Below are 21,827 nucleotides of genomic sequence, written 5' to 3'. Positions count from 1 at the left end.
TTAATACAGCGTCTAAGAACATCGGCAATGACTAGTAAATCACATATTTATGAAGTCTTACAGCTCGTTCAAAATCATATTTACACCCCTTAATCTACTGTGACTCAGTTGAAAACTTAAACTAGCAGCTTGGATTTTTCAATTCATTATTAATCAATTCCTCTTAAATCATTTTGTCAAAATTAATTACAACTTCTTTAATGTCCTCTTGGTCAGGCAAAAGCATGGCAATCTAGCAAACCTTAAATCTTACACTCTATATCTACATACTGTACAAATTACCCATTGTGTGGTATTAATCGATCCTTGGTTGGTACAATTTCAAGTCTACAATGTTCCGTATACCTAATAGTTTTCCAGAGCTTGGATACTCTAAGCAATAAGCATTTGTGTGAGGTATACCAATGACTTTATATGGTCCATTATAAACAAACTTAAATTTGGAGATTTCATGGTCTATCTCGCACGATTTCTGATGAGCTTTTACAAGTACTAAGTCTCCGATTGCAAACTTAGCAAAACGCGCTTTAGCGTCATGACGACGTAATCGACCATCGGTTTTTAGCTTCATTATTTCTGGCAAACGATCTTTTTTCACACCAATACTCGGTTTGTCTGGAAACACACTCTCATTCCTCATTATTACTTCATACGGGCCTCGTCTTTGTTCGTGTGTTAACGTTTGACACACCGTCTACATTACTTTCCAATTCACTTTCTACACTATTGTCAATGCCAAGATTCTTCATGTTACAGTAGTTCAAATTCATACCTACGTCAATGGCATCTGGCCAGTTAACAATGTGTAGAGGCTGGTATTGCCTATGCATACCATCTCCTGCCTCGTCAAAACTAACTACTATTGTTTTATCTTGTGACGTACATGTCGAACTTTTGCTTCCGCAATTAATCACTGCACGGTACTTTAATAGCCAATCTAACCCGATAATTACTTCCGTAGTTAAGTCTGGCACGACGACAAACTCTTGTTCAAATCGTGCCCCACGTATCTCGAAGTTGACAAAAATCTCTTTTGTGACCGGTTTACTGGCCATCCCAGTAGCACCGATAATTTTCATTCCTGTTACTGGCATAACTACGATGCCAGGTCTGTCTTTCAGTAACTCAAATATTTTCCCAGATACAGCACTCAATTCTGCACCGGTGTCAATCAACACGTTTAGTTGTAGGTCGTGCATATTAACAGACACTACTATCTGTATACACTTGTCCTCGACTGTTTCTTTATTTTCCCACAGTAAATCCTCGTCTATATCCAGGTCATTCCAGAAAAAACCATCTGGCTTTGATCCTAAATCCGGCTTATCTGGCGGCTTTTTCAGCCTCTGTTCACATACAGTTTTAATTTCAACACGTTTGTCCTGAGGCTCAGTCTGTAGCTTCGCCCCCAATACCGAGAACTTTTCCTGTAACTCGTCAACTAGTGAGTGTTGCTTTGGTATCAATTCACTAATTGTTACCTTCGTTGATTCCTCCTTGGCCAGATTGATCTCATCTGCCAATCTACCTGGAGGAATAGGCCCAGTAGTATCTGAAATTACTTCCTCTGGATCTGCGCAACCCACACTGCTACCGTCTGACTGTATAAAGTCAGCTCTAACCTCATACACGCTGTAATCTACGTGCTTTTCTACCAATCGTGTCCGGCTATCACTAAAACTTTCGTAATCTTTCTCCTTAATATTCTCGCAATGTTTAAACTGGAGGTTTGCGTCGGATGGGTCGGCTGCTTCTACCACTATAACTTTCGGTAAGGTCTGCCGGTTAGCGCCAGAACTTTCCGTTACTACTTCAACATCCAGTTCCTGCGGGACGAAACACGACGAATCTTGCTCGTGCTCCCCATTAACATCAACTATTTCTGGTAAAGTCTGCCGGTTAGGACCAGAACTTTCTATCACTTCACAAACACTATCTTCCCGTGGGACGAGACACGGCAAATCCTGCACGCGCTCCCCATAGACACTTCTCTCGTACAGGCCCCTATAATCTCTTAATTCGCCGTATAAGCGACCGAACTGCCTTAACCAGACCTCATCCCTCTCTGCATCCCCTCGCACGATGACGGACGTGTTATCCGACATCTGATTTTCTCTCAATATTTGCGAATCATTCTTAGACTCAATCTCCAGTTCCACTGTGGGTGTTACAGCTGCCACTTTATAATCGATTTCCGGAACACTACTCAAATTGTTCTCACTGACAGCGAATGTATTTTCTACCGCCGTGTCTACAGCTGATCTACTACTTGTGGGCGCACTCCTTTCTCCTAACACTGGCACACTCTCCCGCCGTTGATTATCCCATGCAGAATTTTCATAACGACGACACCTCGGTTTTTTACTGTTATTGGGCCGCCAAAATTTCTCCACGCCCGGTCGGCCCCTCACCGGCGCGGCTAATGGTTTCCCTGTCTCGTCCCAGCAGATACGCTCCCCGGATGCTCCTGAGGCGGCTGATCGCACCCTCTGGCGTTATTACTATTCTGCGAAGCCCGTATCACGCTAGTGTGATACTGGTTTTCGTCATTCCTGTTATTATTTGCATTGTACCGATTGTCATTACGGCCCCAACCACTATTGTTATTGCTGCCAAGATTGCGGTATGCATTATTCCCATAGTTATCGTTGTTGTGGTTGCTGTGGTACCCGTTGTTACCACGGCCTCTACCGCTGTCGCGATTATTGCGCCAATTGTCCTCGTCCTCAACTCTTTCCAGGAAATCATTGAGTGTCCTGTAATTGCTTCCTACGTAGCGTTTTGTATCATCTGGAAGCTTCTTGTAGTGTTCCCAGACTATTTCGGATTCCGTGCGGCGATCACGCAAATATTCCAACTTGCGGATCCAGCCCTCACAAAACTCCTTCATCGAGCCGCGCGAATTCGCATCGAAAGGCCTCGATACGACAAATTCGCGCCAGACACTTTGTTGTTTTTGCTCTGACCAGTATTCAGCCAGAAACAAATTTTTAAACTCGTCAAAAGTCAGGTTCGTAATGTTGAGGTTTAAGCCCCAACGCTTGGCATCACCAGCCAACACGTCAATAACCGCATTAATTTTTATCTCATTAGTCCATGATCTGGGTAAAACTCTTTCACAATTTTTAATGAAATCCATCGCGTGTATACCGCCTTTTTTCAAGGGCTCGAACCGCTCCTCTTTCGACAATTCCGAACTATGTGCACAGATTGCCACATAGCTCTGTTTTTCGTCAAGTTTCTTTTCTAATTCCGAAACTCTCGTAATTACTTGGCAAGTGGTTGTCGCAAGCGTTTCCACTTCCCTCTTTTTCTCTTCGCAGGTATTAGCCTGCTTCCTCACTTTGATATCTACTTCGGATACTAAAGCCTTTAAAGTTTCCACCTTCTTTTGATCCTCTTTTTCACTAATTGAATTTGTTCCGTCACCTTATTCTCGATGATCGGAGCAACTGCTTCTCCTACACTTTTCTCGATTCTGCGAGTTTCGGAATTAAAACGAGTATTTATGCTCGCAATTTACTTCTGAACGCTTATCATTTCCTGTTTAAGATTACCGATTTCGGTATTAATTACAACAATATCTTCTTTGATTTTATCAACTTTTGTGTTAACAACTGCAACATTGTTGTTAACAACATTAATAGCTTTGTTCTGATTGTCTAGCTTCTGTTAAATTTTTTCATATTGAGCTTCTTGCTTGGCAGACTGAGCTTCTTGTTTGGCAGCCTGAGCTTTAATTTCTGCCGATTGACTCTTGATTTCGTTAATCAAACCACTCAATAAATCAGTTAAATTCCCGGAAACTACCGGTTTTACTTCAGTAGCGGCTTCCTCTTTAATTGTCCCCCAGTATTCGTCATCAAGGGGTTCAGATTTGATTTTCACTTCCGATTCCGAAACATTTTCTAAAGTATGGAATACCTTTTCTGCTCTTTGTTGCGTTTCGGCGGTCGCGTCTTTCATGCTAGCCGACTGCCCCTGAACAATTGGTACCGCGGTGCGCGTTTCCCACTGTTCGACCGATTGTTCCGTATCCAAGTCTACCAAATTTTGATAATTGTTGCCTTCACTCATTTTAATAATTTTCAAAATAAATGGCAAATCTCAAATAAAATTAGGATTACTCCCACTACTTATTCTCGCTGACGTAACGGCCTGTTCGTAACCAGTACTTTGTTACGAGATTTGCACCATACAAAATTCGTGTCCAGAACAACCTCAAATCTGAAGATTGTCCTGTCACCAGGTCGCCACGTGTAACCTCCCCCTCACTTATCGGCCTTAATGACAGTGAAAAATTAAACAGCGTGTACCTAATGGAAATTTGGGAAAAGGAATCGTCACCGAAGTTAATCTGTCGGTAAAGAGGGAGGAAAGATTTACATCTAAATGAAAGGAAAACTGCTAATGAAATTGGTGGAAATTAATTTTGAACAGGGGTAAAGTTAATAAAGAATGTAAATGTGCGGCCGTTACGTTAACAATTAACTAGCGGTAATTAGATATTTGAGATTTGGGGAAAATTACGGTCCCAGTCCTATGGACAATTACTATAGTAACTGAAAAAGAAAGGTTATTGCACATATAATTAGCACAAGATGCGTGGCAACTGAAGGTTGACACGTGTAGTGTGAAAACTGAAAGTTGGTCAGAAGTAATAAATTTCGCTACACCCTGACTTAATTTAGCAAAAGAATTAATAAAACCGGAAAACTGAAAGTTAATTTAGTGACTGAAATTAATAGTGAGCTTTGTTTCTGAAGCACTACGAAATTCAATAAAATAAGGTTAGTCTTGGGCTACCTCAACAATCATTTCAAAAGCTACTTGAATCTACGCAATTTAGAAATAAGAGATTTAACTTTGAACTTGAATTTAACGATTCTGAACAATTAACAATAGTAAAATTTAGTACGTGCCAAGCTGAGCTGTAGTCACAGGTAAGCTAAAATATGGTAACAAAACTCGCACTCATAATTTGTGCTAGTGTAACCTAAATATTGTAGCCAGCTATGAGTACTTTAACTGAAATTTGAAATTAAAGTAGTGAAATGAAATAATATTACTTTAATGCTGGCGTTTGAATTTCAACGACACTCGGGTTCATTCCAGAAAAGGAAGGGACCCTGCTTGGTAATGCAATTGGGGCAATGAGCAACAAAGGTTCATGCTAAGTTGCTGTAACTTCGTGATGCAACAATTTTAAAAGCTGAGGACTGCCATACAGTTCTAAAACTTTACGTGCTTCCAGTCTTCCTTGTTGGTTGATTGAGGGTTTGCAGTCGTCGGTCGAGCAGGTGACGACAATCACTCATTGTCGGCCGTCGCTTTTGCAGAAGCTGGATGTTGGCGCGCCTTCTTCTCGACACGGTCACCAGGCGAAACGGGATCTTGATGTGCGCCAGCTAATGCTTCCCATCCGCGACACCGTGTCAGAAACTATCATAGCAATTCGAGCGCAATTACATGCTGCCAAACCCCGAAAGCGCGGCAACTCGCGGGAGCGTCACACAACACACCTGCTCCGCTGCACTACTCCATCCAGACTCCCCTCTGCCCGCGCTCCACGCGACAGAGTTAACACTACCAAAGATCCTAAACACTTTGGTTCTCCACACGACCTATCGATGTATTCGTTCGATAGCATAGTTTTCCCTAGGCAAGACCCAGCGTAAAAATACAAATACACTCCTGGAAATGGAAAAGAGAACACATTGACACCGGTGTGTCAGACCCACCATACTTGCTCCGGACACTGCGAGAGGGCTGTACAAGCAATGATCACACGCACGGCACACCGGACACACCAGGAACCGCGGTGTTGGCCGTCGAATGGCGCTAGCTGCGCAGCATTTGTGCACCGCCGCCGTCAGTGTCAGCCAGTTTGCCGTGGCATACGGAGCTCCATCGCAGTCTTTAACACTGGTAGCATGCCGCGACAGCGTGGACGTGAACCGTATGTGCAGTTGACGGACTTTGAGCGAGGGCGTATAGTGGGCATGCGGGAGGCCGGGTGGACGTACCGCCGAATTGCTCAACACGTGGGGCGTGAGGTCTCCACAGTACATCGATGTTGTCGCCAGTGGTCGGCGGAAGGTGCAAGTGCCCGTCGACCTGGGACCGGACCGCAGCGACGCACGGATGCACGCCAAGACCGTAGGATCCTACGCAGTGCCGTAGGGGACCGCACCGCCACTTCCCAGCAAATTAGGGACACTGTTGCTCCTGGGGTATCGGCGAGGACCATTCGCAACCGTCTCCATGAAGCTGGGCTACGGTCCGCACACCGTTAGGCCGTCTTCCGCTCACGCCCCAACATCGTGCAGCCCGCCTCCAGTGGTGTCGCGACAGGCGTGAATGGAGGGACGAATGGAGACGTGTCGTCTTCAGCGATGAGAGTCGCTTCTGCCTTGGTGCCAATGATGGTCGTATGCGTGTTTGGCGCCGTGCAGGTGAGCGCCACAATCAGGACTGCATACGACCGAGGCACACAGGGCCAACACCCGGCATCATGGTGTAGGGAGCGATCTCCTACACTGGCCGTACACCACTGGTGATCGTCGAGGGGACACTGAATAGTGCACGGTACATCCAAACCGTCATCGAACCCATCGTTCTACCATTCCTAGACCGGCAAGGGAACTTGCTGTTCCAACAGGACAATGCACGTCCGCATGTATCCCGTGCCACCCAACGTGCTCTAGAAGGTGTAAGTCAACTACCCTGGCCAGCAAGATCTCCGGATCTGTCCCCCATTGAGCTGGTCCAACTTAGGCGCCAGGTGGAAATGGCATGGCAAGCCGTTCCACAGGACTACATCCAGCATCTCTACGATCGTCTCCATGGGAGAATAGCAGCCTGCATTGCTGCGAAAGGTGGATATACACTGTACTAGTGCCGACATTGTGCATGCTCTATTGCCTGTGTCTATGTGCCTGTGGTTCTGTCAGTGTGATCATGTGAGGTATCTGACCCCAGGAATGTGTCAATAAAGTTTCCCCTTCCTGGGACAATGAATTCACGGTGTTCTTATTTCAATTTCCAGGAGTGTAATATTTACAACACAAACCAATTATACATCGACATAAATGCATAGTAAATAAAATAGTAAAACAATTACAATACATAAAGGCACAGAAATCTCATATCTTCAGGTAATAAAATAAGGAAAAAATTTATAGTACAATAGATGGAAATAGGAGGATATGCATTTCCGGCGTTACAGTATCCCTTCAGGTCCAGCGGCCTTTCCTTTTTTGAGCGATTTTAATTGTTTTTCTATCCCTCTGTCATCTATTTCGATATCTACCATTTTGTAATCTGTGCGACAATCTAGAGAAGGAACTACTGTGCAGCCTTCCTCTGTGAAACTGCTTTGGAAAAAGACATTTAGTATTTCGGCATTTAGTCTGTCATCCTGTTTCAGTACCATTTTGGTCACAGAGTGTCTGGATATTTTGTTCTGATCCACCTACCGCTTTCACATAAGATCAATCCACCTACCGCTTTGACATTAGACCAAAATTTCTTAGGATTTTCTGCCAAGTCAGTGCATAGAACTTTACTTTCGAATTCATTGAACGCCTCTCGCATAGCACCCGTCACACTACATTTCGCTTCGCGTAATTTTTGTTTGTCTGCAAGGCTTTGGTTATGTTTATGTTCGCTGTGAAGTTCTCTTTGCTACCGCAGCAGTTTTCTAACTCGGTTGTTGTACCATGGTGGCTCTTTTCCATCTCTTACGATCTTGCTTGGCACATACTCATCTAACGCATATTGTAGGATGGTTTTGAACTTTGTCCACTGATCCTCAACACCATCTGTACTTGAGACAAAACTTGTGTTGAACCATCAGGTACTCTGAAATCTGCTTTTTGCTACTTTCGAGAAACAGAAAAACCTTTTTTCCTTTTTTAATATTTCTATTTACGGCTGAAATCATCGATGCAGTACCGCTTTTTGATCGCTGATTCCCTGTTCTGCGTGAACCGTTTCAAATAGTTCGGGTCTGTTTGTCACCAGAATGTCTAATATGTTATCGTCACGAGTCGGTTCGCTGTTTAACTGCTCAAGGTAGTTTTCAGATAATGCACTTAAAAAAATTTCACTGGATTAATTGTTCCTGCCACCCGTTATAAACGTTTGAGCCTCCCAGTCTATATATGGTAAATTAAAATCTCCACGCAGAACTATAACATGGTCGGGAAATCTACTCGAAATATTTTCCAAATTTTTCTTCAGGTGCTTTGCCAGAATAGTTGCTGAGTCAGGAGGCCCATAAAGACATTCAATTACCATGTATGAGCCTGCCTTAACCGGCCCTTCACCCAAATTATTTCACATTTCGGATCTCCGTCAATTTCCTTCGATACTATTGCACTTCTTATCGCTATAAACACGCCCCCCCCCCCCCTTCACTGTCCAGCCTGTCTCTGCGGTATGCATTCCAATCTGAGTTTGGAAAGTTATTACTGTTTACATCTAGTACTATGTGGGCATTGTGACCGTTTATTAATGAGAGCAGTTCTGGGACCTTTCTATAGACGCTCCTGCAGTTTACTATTACCACATTAATATTGTTATTCCCTGCTGCTTTTTGCCTACTTCTACTTTGTCGCGTCTCAGGAGGCGTCTTGTCGGGCCTAGGGAGGGAAATCTCTAACCTAAATAACCCACATGTGCACTCCACACGTACTCCGCTACCCTTATATTCGGTTCGTACCGAATGCTGCGTAAATCGCGGTTCCATTGCATCGCTTGCGTCTTAAGAATGTGTCCTTTATTTGGACAGATATGTGCCAAGTAGCTTTTCAAAAATTTAAATATCCAATGCTCAGTGATCGATACTTAGTTCACATTGGTCCTGACAAACTAGTTGTCTTGCTAGTTGACGTTTCCTCTTACAGAATCGGTGCAGTGCTTTCGCACAGAATCGGTGATAGAGACAGGCCTATTGCTTTCGCATCGAACGTGTTGTCCAAACCTCAGTGTAACTATTCATAAATAGAGAAAGATGCTTTGGCAGTTGTGTATGGTGTCACTAAATTTCACCACTATTTTTATGGCAGGTCACAAGCCTTTTTTTCTTTTTTCATGGTAAATGATAAGAGCCAAACAGTTGCAGGATAAAGATGTATTGGAATCCTTGACCGCTATTTCGGTATATCTAAATATACCTTCATCAGAAGCAATAATACAAATGAACAAAAGACACCTTCTTTAGCAACAACTTAGCACCAAACAACTGAAAAAAAGAAAGAAAAAAAAGACACTTGTATCTTAAGTAACCGTAAAATTGCCGAAGTACTACAAGCACAAAACTTTTAGTCACTTACTAAAATCACATCCTGCAGTGTAGATACATAAAACAATCGTGCCAAAGGCCTCATCAGTAGTTTTTTTTATGAGGGTTGGATTCCCTCCTTCGAAGGCACAAGATTCCCGAGCCTGGGCTACCCTCAGAGTGTGATCTATGTCTTCAAAGCGCTAGTTGCTGTTGCTGTTACGTTTGCTGTCTATCCATCTGCCTGCCTGCTTGCCTGCCTGCTCGCCGTCCATCGTCTTCGCTGCTGCCGGCTGTCCGTTCGTCCGTTCGTCTCCTGTTGTCTGTCTGTCGCCGTCCATCCACCATGAGTACTCCCATCTCCACTCTCATCTACACCTCCCCCCCCTCTTCCACAGTCACTTCCTGGAGTGCCGCTCCTGGCCTCCCTCCTTACACATCCCCTCCCCTTCCCCCACTTACCCATTCCCCTATCTCCTCCCCTTCCTCCAGCCTCCACACCCTCAACAGCTCCCACTACTGCCCCCGCCCATATATACGCCTCTGTTGCCACCTCTGCTGCCACACCTCAGGTGGTCAGGCTACCCTCTCTCACCCACCCCGTCACTTCATCATCTGTGGCCCCCGCACACATCACGTCAAGCCGAGCTACCATCGCCACCACTGAACGAGCAGCTTCTCCCAGCAACTCCACTACACCACAGGGATCTGCCACCTACCGCCTCTCTCTCCTCTCCATCCCTCTCCCCTCCTCCCAGCCTCCAGTCTCCAAAAAACCCCAAAAGCGCGTCATTACCGACTCTGCTCCCACCACTTCCCACAAAAAGTCAACACCACCTCCCACTCCTTCCATCATCTCCATGGACACCACCCCTCCTCCAGCTATCCGTACCCCAGCAACCACCCTCCACACCTTTGTCCTGTTAAATCCTGTTCCTAAGTTCCTTGATGGCCATACTCTCACTGTGGAGATACGAAAGTATTTACCTGCTGCTCCCATCTCCCAACTCATTCACTGCAAGGACTCAGTCCTTATCAAGTCCCTGTCCCCCTCCTTTCACACGGACTTCCTCCATAAACTCCCACATGTTATGTTTAGCCACCGTGCATCTCTGTCACCCTTCCTCTACTCTTCCTCTCCTCGTCAGCCCCAACCTCCATGTCGACCCCCCCCCCCCCCCCACCTACACCGCTCTGATCACTGAGCTCAGCCCTCAGCCCGGTGATCACAGATGATCAGATGTTGGCAGAACTAAAATCCCACCCAGACCTGGAAATCCGCTCTTCCCACCGTATCCACAATGCCTCTGGTCCCACCTACCTCATGCAGGTCTTCTCAGAGTCCGCCCTCTCCATTGACCAACTCCTCACCCAGGGTACCCTGATTCACAACCATCGCCACCCTGTTGAATCCTCCAAATCCCCTCCTCAATCGTACCACTGCCAGCGATGCCTCATGTACGATGATCATCTCGCCCATTGCAAGGACTCACACTTTCTTAAAAACTGCCCCAACCTCGCTTCTCCTCCTTCTTGTAACACCTGCAATGGCCCCCATTCCACCTACTCCCACAAGTGTAAAGCCAAACCCCCTCCAGCCATCCGCAAGCTTCCAGTCCCTGTTTGTCCCATTGATCCCCCTGTCCACTCCAACAATTCCCTCTGTCCACCCCCCACAGCTGAGGACAACATTTGGTTCCTTACCATTGTACCCCAAAACATTCACCCTTTTCAGCACCCCCACACCTCCCAACAAGTCTCCCTTGCCACCCGATCTGTTTTCCAGCTGAACACCTTTGCCACTTACTCCCACAACCAAGCCCACTTCACCTTCACCCGTCTCAACAACCTAGTTTAAGCCTCTTCCCTTCCCTCTCTTCCCCCCCTCCTTCCCGCCATGGCGCGGCACGAGTATCGCATCCTCTTCCAGAACATTCACTCCTTCCACTCCAACAAATACCTCCTCATGCACACCCTCTCCCACCACCCGGTCGACACCTTCCTCTTGAACGGAACCTTTCTCCAGCCCCACCATTCTATCTGCACCTCTCCCTATATTCTCCACCACACTGACGCTCCTGGTCCTCGTGCGTAGGGTGCAGTCATGATTGTCCACCTTAAGCGTATCCCCGTTCAGCCACAACCTCTCCTCAATAACCCCACAGAACACCTTATCCTGAGTGCCTTCTTCCCCTGCGTTACCATTACCTGTGCCACAATATATGGCCGCTCCACTGCTCCTCTTTCTTATGACTTCATCTCACACATTGACCGCACCTTCTCCACCTATGTCATTGCCGTCGACATCAACATCCATAGCCGCTCTCCTCCTGCCCTTCGGTGGCGGCATCAGTTCATCTCCACAATCCAAGGTGACATTGTTCCCCTTTCCCAGCACACCCAACCCGCAAGTGACACCACCCCCAATGTTGTCATTGCCTCTGCCAGCCTCCTTGGGCGTATCGCCATCGCCGTCCCACAGGTAGCGATAACCTCCTTGTCCTTCTCACCATAACGTCTGCTCACCGCCCCCCTCCGGCTTCCCACCCTGCACCCCTCCCAAGGTCGTCCATCACTACTAATGTGCGAACTGGGATGCCTACCAGGAATCCATCTCCACCCAGGTCGAAAGCCACCCTCTTACCTATCATCCATGCCTCGTCCTTACTTCAGACGCTGTGGAGGCCCATGTTCCTACTAAAACCATCCACCCACACCACCCCATTCTCCCGCTGCTAGCTGTCCTCCTCCTTCGTGACTCCCACTGCCTTTACCACTCCTTCCTGCGCACTCATGACAGGGAGACACACTCCAATACCACCGGCAAATACAGCGACACATACGGAACCTTATTACAGCAACGAAACTCTGGGACTGGCGCCAGACCTGCACATGACTCAACGCCACCCTTCCGATCAACTCCTCCAAGTACTGGTCAGCCTTCCATCACCTTACTGGTTGCCATTCCGCTCTCCACTACCCCCTTCTCCATAACGATCGCCCCCTTCCTGACAACCTCAGTAAGGCCAACCACTTCGCTTCCCAACATTCTGAGGTCTTCTCTATCCCAGATGATCCCCAGTTTGATTATTCTCTTTTCGCCACCATCATGGAACGTGCCAATACCTTGGTTGCTCCACTTGCTCCTAGTCTCCAGCACTTGGGGCAGTTGCCCCTTCTGCCAAACCTACGCCCTGCCTATCAATTTTGTCCATCTGGTCACTTCCTTCCTCTCGCGCTGTCCTTCCTATGTCACCCTCCACAACACCAACTCATATCTTTTATCCCACTCCTGGCATCCCCCAAGGGCACTGTCCTCTCCCCTCTTCTTTATCTCTTGTATACGGCTGATATGCCCAAGCCACCCCCACCTGTCGACCATCTACAGTATGCTGATGACACTGCCTTCCTGGCTCTGTGTCCTACGCTTCAACGGTCCCAATGCAACCTCCAAACCCACCTTAACCAGTTTACCATTTGGTGTCACCAGTGGTTCCTCCGTCTCAACCCCTCCAAAACCCAGGCAATCATCATAGGCTGCACCACCCACTCCTTCCATCTCCATGATTTCTACCTCACCCTTTATGGTCATCTCATCCAGCACAGCCACACCCTGAGATATCTTGGCCTCACCCTCGACTGCCACGTCACCTGGTTCCCTCACCTCCAGACCATCGAGCAGAAAGCTCTTTCCCGCCTCCACCTCTTGAAACTCCTGTCTGGCCCGAGATGGGGATTGCATTCTTCCACCATCCTCCACACCTACAAATCCCTCATCCGTCCTATCCTCTGTTATGCCAGCATTGCCTGGATCTACACACCCACCCGCTTTTACAAGGCCGTCCAAATCCTCGAACGCAATGTGCTCTGCCTTGCCCTCCATATCCACCTTCCTTCCCCCACACGGCTCCTGTATGAACTCATCCCCTTCCCTCACCTCCTCCTGTTCCTCCAACATCTCCGTGTCCTTTATGTTGAGTGCAGGCTTGATCCCCTCTACTGCCTGGTTTCCTACATCCTCTCCACCCTGTGACCATTGCCACGCCTCTATCGCTGTATCCCTCCCTCTCTCCACCTCCACACTCTCCATCTTCTCCACCAGCACAATTTCCAGCGCCTCCCCCTCTCGGATGATGAACTTCGCCGTGACATCTACCATTCCTTCGAACTGTAACCTGGCCTTGTTTCCTCCCCTCCCCAGGACCCCCTTTTTCCTCTCCCCTCCTTCTCCCAGAGCGGATTTTCTCCTTCCCTCCCCCCTTAGACCCTGCACCCCATCCTTGCCTCTTTCCCTCCTATGTACCTCCCTACCTGGCCCTCCTCAGTGTGCCCCCCGCCCATCTCCTCCCTCTGTTCCCCTCCCTCCCTTCTTCCCTTCTCCTTGCACCTGACAGATCCTCCATTTTGATCATCGTCAGTGTGCCACATCAGTGTTGTGTTTAGTGCTGTTCTCCTATGTGTCGAGAGGTGTGATTTTAATTGCGTGCTGGCCTTGTACTTAGTGTTACTATCAGTGATTGTTATGTTCTAGGCCATCCGTCGATACTTTTATGCTCCAGTCATACTGCCCCTTGTGTTCTTTTAGTTGTCCAAGTGTGTGGTTTTTTGTGTGCACTACTTTTTTACTGTTTTTATCTCCATATTACTGTCGCCCCTTTTTTGTCTACTGTCTTCCATGATGTCCCCCCCTTTTTTTTATATCTATGTACTCTATGTTTTATCCTTTATGTTTTTTTAAATGTCTTCTATTGTTTGTTCTGTGTCTTTCGGATGAAAGCAGCGCATATGCTGCTGCCAGCCATCCCTGATGGGGAACTGAAATAGAATAAAGGAAAAAAAAAACTTATTTTCTTTCTCAGTTATGGTGCTAAGTTTTTGCTAATGAGTGTCTTCCTGGTCACGCGTATTTTTGCTTCTGATGAAGGTATATTTAGATATACCGAAACCATGGTCAAGGATTTCAATAAATTTTTATCCTGCAACTGTTTGGCTGCTATCATTTACAGCGAAGAATTTCAACAGCTGCTATTCCAGCCATGTTTAAAATCTTGTCACAAGCGTTTGCAGTCCTTGTTTCATCCGAGGGCACCGGTTTCTGTACGAACTGCCAAAAATCGCAAAGAAGGGCTTCGTTGCTGTCTCAATACTATTACGAGATTATGTATAGTCCGACAGCTCAACATGGTAATGCGGACGCACTTTCACGTCTTCCCATTGGCCCTGATACAGACTTTGACGCTTGTGCTGCATCTTGTTGTCACATAGGTGCTCAGGATTCTGAAGTGCTTCAGTCTTTTCCGTTGAATTATAGAAAATTGCACAGGCCATGGAAGCTGATTAAGATTTGAACATTTTTCTAAAATTCATTCTCGCATCTTGGCCTCACTCACTATATAGCACAAAGAACTTAGTAGTGCGCCGATGCTTTGCTCGTCAGCATAGCCTGGCTATACAGAAAGATGTGATTCTTCTTCAAAATGACAGTGGACAGTCACGCGTGTTGATCCCTAAAGCTTTGCAGAAGGAAGTGTTGCAGTTACTTCACCAAGGACAGTGGGGAAATTGTTCGTACGGAACAGTTAGCGTGTCGACGCTGAACTTGACAGGGTATGGACACCCAAAGACAACAGATGACGTCACAGCGTCACGCATGTGCGGAACCTCAGTCCGCTCCCCCACAAAAATTCTCTGCTTTGCCTAAGTCGCAATCACCATGGCAACGTGTGCACATAGATTTTGCGGGACCCTTTTGGAACACTCGTTGGTTGATTGTGGTTGACCCGTATAGCAAGTTCCCTTTTGCTGTGCCAATGAACACAACGTAACGTAGCATAATTCAGGTGTTGTCCGCTGTTTTTTACCTCGAAGATTTATCTGAAGTCATAATGTCACGCAACGGACGTCAGTTCACGTCAAATGAATTTGAAACATTCTGTACACGCAATGGCATACAGCATCTAACCAGTGTACCGTTCTGTCCACAGTCAAACGGCAAATCGGAACGTTTTGTCAGAACCTTCAAAGCAGCAGATGGCCAAACTCCGCTCCGCACACACCAGGGATCAAGCATTGCAACTGTTTCTCGCCTCCTATCGTTCGCACCCACGAGATGGACCATCGCCGGCGGAATTGCTTCACGCCATCTAACACTGCTCCACCTGCTCCACCCTCCTCAGCATTCGTCGCCGAAGGAATGCTGCAAGTATCGCTTCGCACCGCATGATATTACCGTTAACAAGGTTTTTAGAGGCAGCAGACAGTGGACGCGAGGCGAGATGGTCTGTCGAATTGGTGCTTGCATGTATCTTATTTCAGGTCCAGATGGCTTGCAGCGCCGACATCAAAATCAACTTTGCCTCTGTCATACGCACGATGGCCTTTCAATGTCTCTTCCCCCAGACTCACGGGTCCAGAGGACAGCGCAGCCACAGCAGCTGCCAGAGGGTGTCATCACGACACCGTGGGACGAACCCATTGAGGCGGAGCCTTCGCCTCCTCCACCTCTCGCCCTACCGACGGATCTGGACCCGCCTACACCGCAGCAGTCGCCGCCTTTTTCATCTGGTTCATGGCATCAGGAGGTGGACGCGTACGATTTTGGTGGTTTTCTGGGGGACGCTTCCGTCAGAGCGACCGGAAGCTTCACGTTTCCTGCAGACACAGCTTCCGGTCCCGCGTTGCGCCCCCAATCCTGTACTCCTGTCTCCCCCGCCGTGGTGGCACTCCCTACACGACGATGGTCAGTCGCTTGGGGAGGGGGGGGGGGGGGGGGGGGAATGTTCCGACGTATCGACAAGCGCCAGCACCAAGATGAAATGAAGAACCCAAGAGCAGAAAAGGCTGTGAGGTGGCGTCAGCGAATAGCTCGCTGACTAGGAGCGCACCACGATAGGGGCGGCCTCTTTACGAAGAGAATATAAGCGCCGCTGCTGCCAGACTCGGCAGATGGTAGAAGACGGGCACTTGTGGAGTAGTTCTTAGTGATCCATATCCATTGTTTACATGGAATTGTATACAGGGCGGTCCATTTATAGTGACCTGGCCAAATATCTCACGAAATAAGCGCCAAACGAAAAAAATACAAAGTACGAAACTTGTCAAGGGGGAACAAGATGGCGCTATGGTTGGCCCGCTAGATGGCGCTGCCATAGGTCAAACGGATATCAACTGTGCTTTCTTAACTAGGAACCCCCACTTTTTATTACATATTCGTGTAGTAGGTAAGGAAATATGAATGTTTTAGTTGGACCACTTTTTTCGCTTTGTGATAGATAGTAATCACAAACTCCTTTTTTAAACATAAGAACATTCACCGGTATACTTGGGAAGGCAGGGGAACCAGATCTGTCATTGACTATATAATAACAGATCAGGAATTCTGGAAGGCTGTGAGGGACACACGTGTATTCAGGGGATTCTTTGATGACACTGATCATTATTTAATCTGCAGTGAAATTGGGATTGTGAGGCCGAAAGTGCAGGAGGTCAGGTCCATGTGTAGGAGGATAAGAGTGGAGAAACTTCAGGATAAGGAAATCAGGCACAAGTACATAATAGCGATCTCAGAAAGGTACCAGTTAGTTGAATGTAGTCAATTACAGTCATTGGAAAAGGAATGGACAAGGTACAGGGACACAGTACTAGAAGTGGCTAAAGAATGTCTTGGAACAGTAGTGTGTAAAAGTAGGATGAAGCAAACAGCTTGGTGGAATGACACAGTCAAGGCAGCCTGTAAAAGGAAAAAGAAGGCGTATCAAAAATGGCTACATACTAGAACTCAGGTAGACAGAGAAAGTTATGTTGAAGAAAGAAACAAAGCCAAACAGATAATTGCAGCATCCAAGAAGAAATCTTGGGAAGATTGTGGAAACAGGTTGGAGACTATGGGTCAAGCTGCTGGAAAACCATTCTGGAGTGTAATTAGCAGTCTTCGAAAGGGAGGTAAGAAGGAAATGACAAGTATTTTGGACAGGTCAGGAAAACTGCTGGTGAATCCTGTGGATTCCTTGGGCAGATGGAGGGAATATTTTGAAGAGTTGCTCAATGTAGGTGAAAATACGATCAGTAATGTTTCAGATTTCGAGGTACAGTGGGATAGGAATGACGATGGAAATAGGATCACATTTGAGGAAGTGGAGAAAATGGTCAATAGATTGCAGTGCAATAAAGCGGCTGGGGTGGATGGAATTAAGTCGGAACTCATCAAATACAGTGGAATGTCAGGTCTTAAATGGCTACACAGGATAATTGAAATGGCCTGGGAGTCGGGACAGGTTCCATCAGACTGGACAAAAGCAATAATCACACCAATCTTTAAACATGGAAACAGAAAAGATTGTAACAACTACAGAGGTATCTCTTTAATCAGCGTTGTGGGTAAAATCTTCTCCGGTATTGTTGAAAGGAAAGTGCGAGTATTAGTTGAGGGCCAATTGGATGAAAGTCAGTGTGGGTTTAGGCCTCTTAGAGGTTGTCAGGACCAGATCTTTAGCTTACGGCAAATAATGGAGAAGTGTTATGAGTGGAACAGGGAATTGTATCTATGCTTTATAGATCTAGAAAAGGCATATGACCGAGTTCCTAGGAGGAAGTTATTGTCTGTTCTACGAGATTATGGAATAGGAGGCAAACTTTTGCAAGCAATTAAAGATCTTTACATGGATAGTCAGGCAGCAGTTAGAGTTGACGGTAAATTGAGTTCATGGTTCAGAGTAGTTTCAGGGGTAAGACAAGGCTGCAACCTGTCTACACTGTTGTTCATATTATTTATGGATCATATGTTGAAAACAATAGACTGGCTGGGTGAGATTAAGATATGTGAACACAAAATAAGCAGTCTTGCATATGCGGATGACTTAGTTGTGATGGCAGATTCGATTGAAAGTTTGCAAAGTAATATTTCAGAGCTAAATCAGAAATGTAAGGACTATGGTATGACGATTAGCATCTCCAAAACGAAAGTAATGTCAGTGGGAAAGAAATATAAATGGATTGAGTACCAAATAGGAGGAACAAAGTTAGAACAGGTGGACGCTTTCAAGAACTTAGGATACATATTCTCACAGGATGGCAACATAGTGAAAGAACTGGAAGCGAGATGTAGCAAAGCTAATGCAGTGAACGCTCAGCTACGATCTACTCTCTTCTGCAAGAAGGAAGTCAGTACTAAGACCAAGTTATCTGTGCACCGTTCAATCTTTAGAGCAACTTTGTTGTATGGGAGAGAAAGCTGGGTGGATTCAGGTTACCTTATCAATAAGGTTGAGGTTACGGATATGAAAGTAGCTAGGATGATTGCAGGTACTAGTAGATGGGAACAATGGCAGGAGGGTGTCCACAATGAGGAAATCAAAGAAAAACTGGGAATGAACTCTATAGATGTAGCAGTCAGGGCGAACAGGCTTAGATGGTGGGGTCATGTTACACGCATGGGAGAAGCAAAGTTACGCAAGAGACTCATGGGTTCAGCAGCAGAGGGTAGGAGGAGTCGGGGCAGACCAAGGAGAAGGTACCTGGATTCGGTTAAGAATGATTTTGAAGTAATAGGTTTAACATCAGAAGAGGCAACAATGTTAACACTGAATAGGGGATCATGGAGGAATTTTATAAGGGGGCTATGCTCCAGACTGAACGCTGAAAGGCATAATCAGTCTTAAATGATGATGATGATGATGATGACAGATGGCGCTGTAATAGTCACAAACATATGGCTCACAATTTTAGACGAACGGTTGAAAGGTGGCTACACTGAGGCACAGCGCCAGAGATTGCGCCAAAGAGTATTATTCCGCCGCCTCCACTGGCAGTGCTTATTGAGAAGTAGCAGTAGGCAGTGCTTGTTGAGATGTAGCAGTGGTGGGTCGTTGTTGAGAAGTTCTCATGGAGAGTGCTTGTTCAGATGTTGTCATATTGTTTTGATGGGCTAGACACCAGATATTGTTGGATTGGAGATGCTGTAATGATCAGAGTGTGCTTTTCGTCAGTATATATGAAGGTAAAAAATTCCTTTATTTTTTATTATTTCAATGTCTTAAACAATAATGCCTCTTGGTCACAGGTTCAGTCAACAAAGCATCTGGCTCGTGTTCTTGTATTAGACTGTATTTCTGGTTTCTATGTGCAATTATAGTATTTCTGGTTTTTTTAATTACTTCAGTATAAATGGTGTTTAAAATATCTGGTCTTATTGAGGAAGAACCGTGCCAGATGTGTACGTTGAATCACATTTCCACACACAGAACATCTACACTTGTGTTTTGTTGTTTCCTAGGTTTTATAGTTGCTGGGGACTTAATTAATTAATTGTGTTAACGGAAATTTTCTTTCATTCTTTGTTGTTATTCTATGCAGTCAGATTGCGGAGTAATACTAGACAGGGCCAACCGGTTACGAGACTTCGTAATCGGACTGACAGAGAGTAAAATTAAAATTATTTGCATAATATTTATTTAGTTAAGCCCCCATGCACATGGCGACCGCTGCTTCGGATCGTCCCTTGGAATTCTTCAGATTGTAAAAATAGCAGACAGTAGTATTGTTGTAGTAATTTGTAGTTTAGTAATTGTAGTCTATATTGCATGTGTAGATTTGGTAACTGAACATTTGTAGTTGTCTTGTCATTCTTTTAATGGTATTTTGGCAGAATTTAATTTTTGATGTCTTGTATACAGGTCTGACAATTTTGTGCAATTATGAAGATTTCAATTGTTCGTTAATCGTGTTTGAGGGAAGCATTTCGTGTGAATGGTATTGTTGGTGATAAAGTGTTATACTGTGTGTAATTTTCGTATAGTGACGAGTTTTGTATGTTTTGTAAATGATTACGCGATCGATGAAAAAGGCGAAAATGACGAATAGTGAGAATGACGAAATTGTTAACATGGCGAACTCGCCAACACAGGAGAACAGTATGGTGAATAATGAAGTAGAAAATAATTTAATAAGCAGGGAAAATAGTCCGGAACCATTTCAAAACTTTTCACAATCAAAAAATTTTCAGAATACGAGATTAACGACAGAAGATTCTGGAATAGTATCGAACACAGATAGCTTTACAGCTATGACGAAGGAAACTGGTTTTGCGGGAAATGTTACGGGCGAAAAGAATTTCGAACCAGTCAATGTGGAGCAGTTGATGAGTGCAATATTAAATTTGGGATCTGAATTAAAAACAGTGGGATCACAGTTACGATCTGAAATTAAAACAGAGATAGGAACAATTAAAAATGATATGGGAACAATCGAAACACGGTTAGACTCACTGGGATCACAGTTGGGATCTGAATTAAAAACAGTGGGATCACAAATAGGAACAATTAAAACAGATATAGGAACAATTAAAATTGATATGGGAACAATGGAAGTACGATTAGACTCACGAATAGGGACATGTTTCAAAAACATGAAAGATGAATTAAAGAAAGAAATTAGAAAAGAAGTACGACCGATTTTGAATGCTCACAATAATAGATTAATTTCAATAGAAATCAGACAAAAGAACAGGATAGAGAACAGGAAGAAAGAGATCGCGTGATAGTACAAAAATTTTCAGAGTTAAATTTACAACGTGCACACGATAAGGAAGAAATACTTGAAAGAATCGAGGAATCCGTACCAAATGACAGAATAAATAACCTAACACAACAGTATGAACAGTTAACTACTAAATGTGTCAATACTGAAACCCAAGTCGCGACACTTACGGAAGACGTAAATAAACAGAAAGAACAAATAGGTGACTTATTGGAAAGAGTTGAGGAGATTGGAGATAAATTGACAAGTCTTAGTTTAAATGGGGACAGAGATTCAGATGATACAGCTCCATTGCCATTTGCAGAAACCGAAGAGTACCAGAACATAAATAAACATGTTGAAAATCGGGGAAAATTTAATGAACGCGTTAAAAGGGAATTTGCGGCATTACAAAAGCAAGTCAAACAAATTGAGGGCGAAATCGTAGGAAAAGACAGCAGAAGAAATTTAGAATCACAGATAGTAGAAGGGTTTGAAGAAAATAATTTGTTTCATTTACGGGCTGCAAAAAGAGAGCGCCAGGTGCGCGAACTTGACAATAATCGACATTCAGACTGCGACAGACGCGGTAGGTCTTTGTCGCCACGAGGCGAAAACTTTGACTGTAAACACTTTTTAACTGTTCGGAAATTTAAGATCTTTCGCAATTCTAAGAATGACATACATCCATGTTCATGGTTAGATCAATTTATGTACGCAATTCCACCAAATTGGCCACTAAGTCACAAATTGGAATTTGTGTGTGTATATTTAGAAAACGAACCGGCGACGCGCATGCGCGCACTTATTAGAGATTGTAATAATCTAAATGATTTTTATCATGCATTTGTATCGGCATATTGGTCCGAAAACACGCAAGGCAGAGTCAAACATAGTCTTATTATGCAGCGTAATTTTAAACAGTCTGAGTTCTGCACGCCGGCAGAATACTTTGAAGACATGATTCGAAGGAATCAATTCCTGTCCAACCCTTATAGCCCGACTGAATTAATTCGCATTTGTTTAACTA

This window comes from Schistocerca americana, chromosome 6 (genome assembly GCF_021461395.2).
Source record: "Schistocerca americana isolate TAMUIC-IGC-003095 chromosome 6, iqSchAmer2.1, whole genome shotgun sequence".
Classification (NCBI taxonomy): domain Eukaryota; kingdom Metazoa; phylum Arthropoda; class Insecta; order Orthoptera; family Acrididae; genus Schistocerca; species Schistocerca americana.
This window is presented reverse-complemented; position numbering follows the sequence as displayed.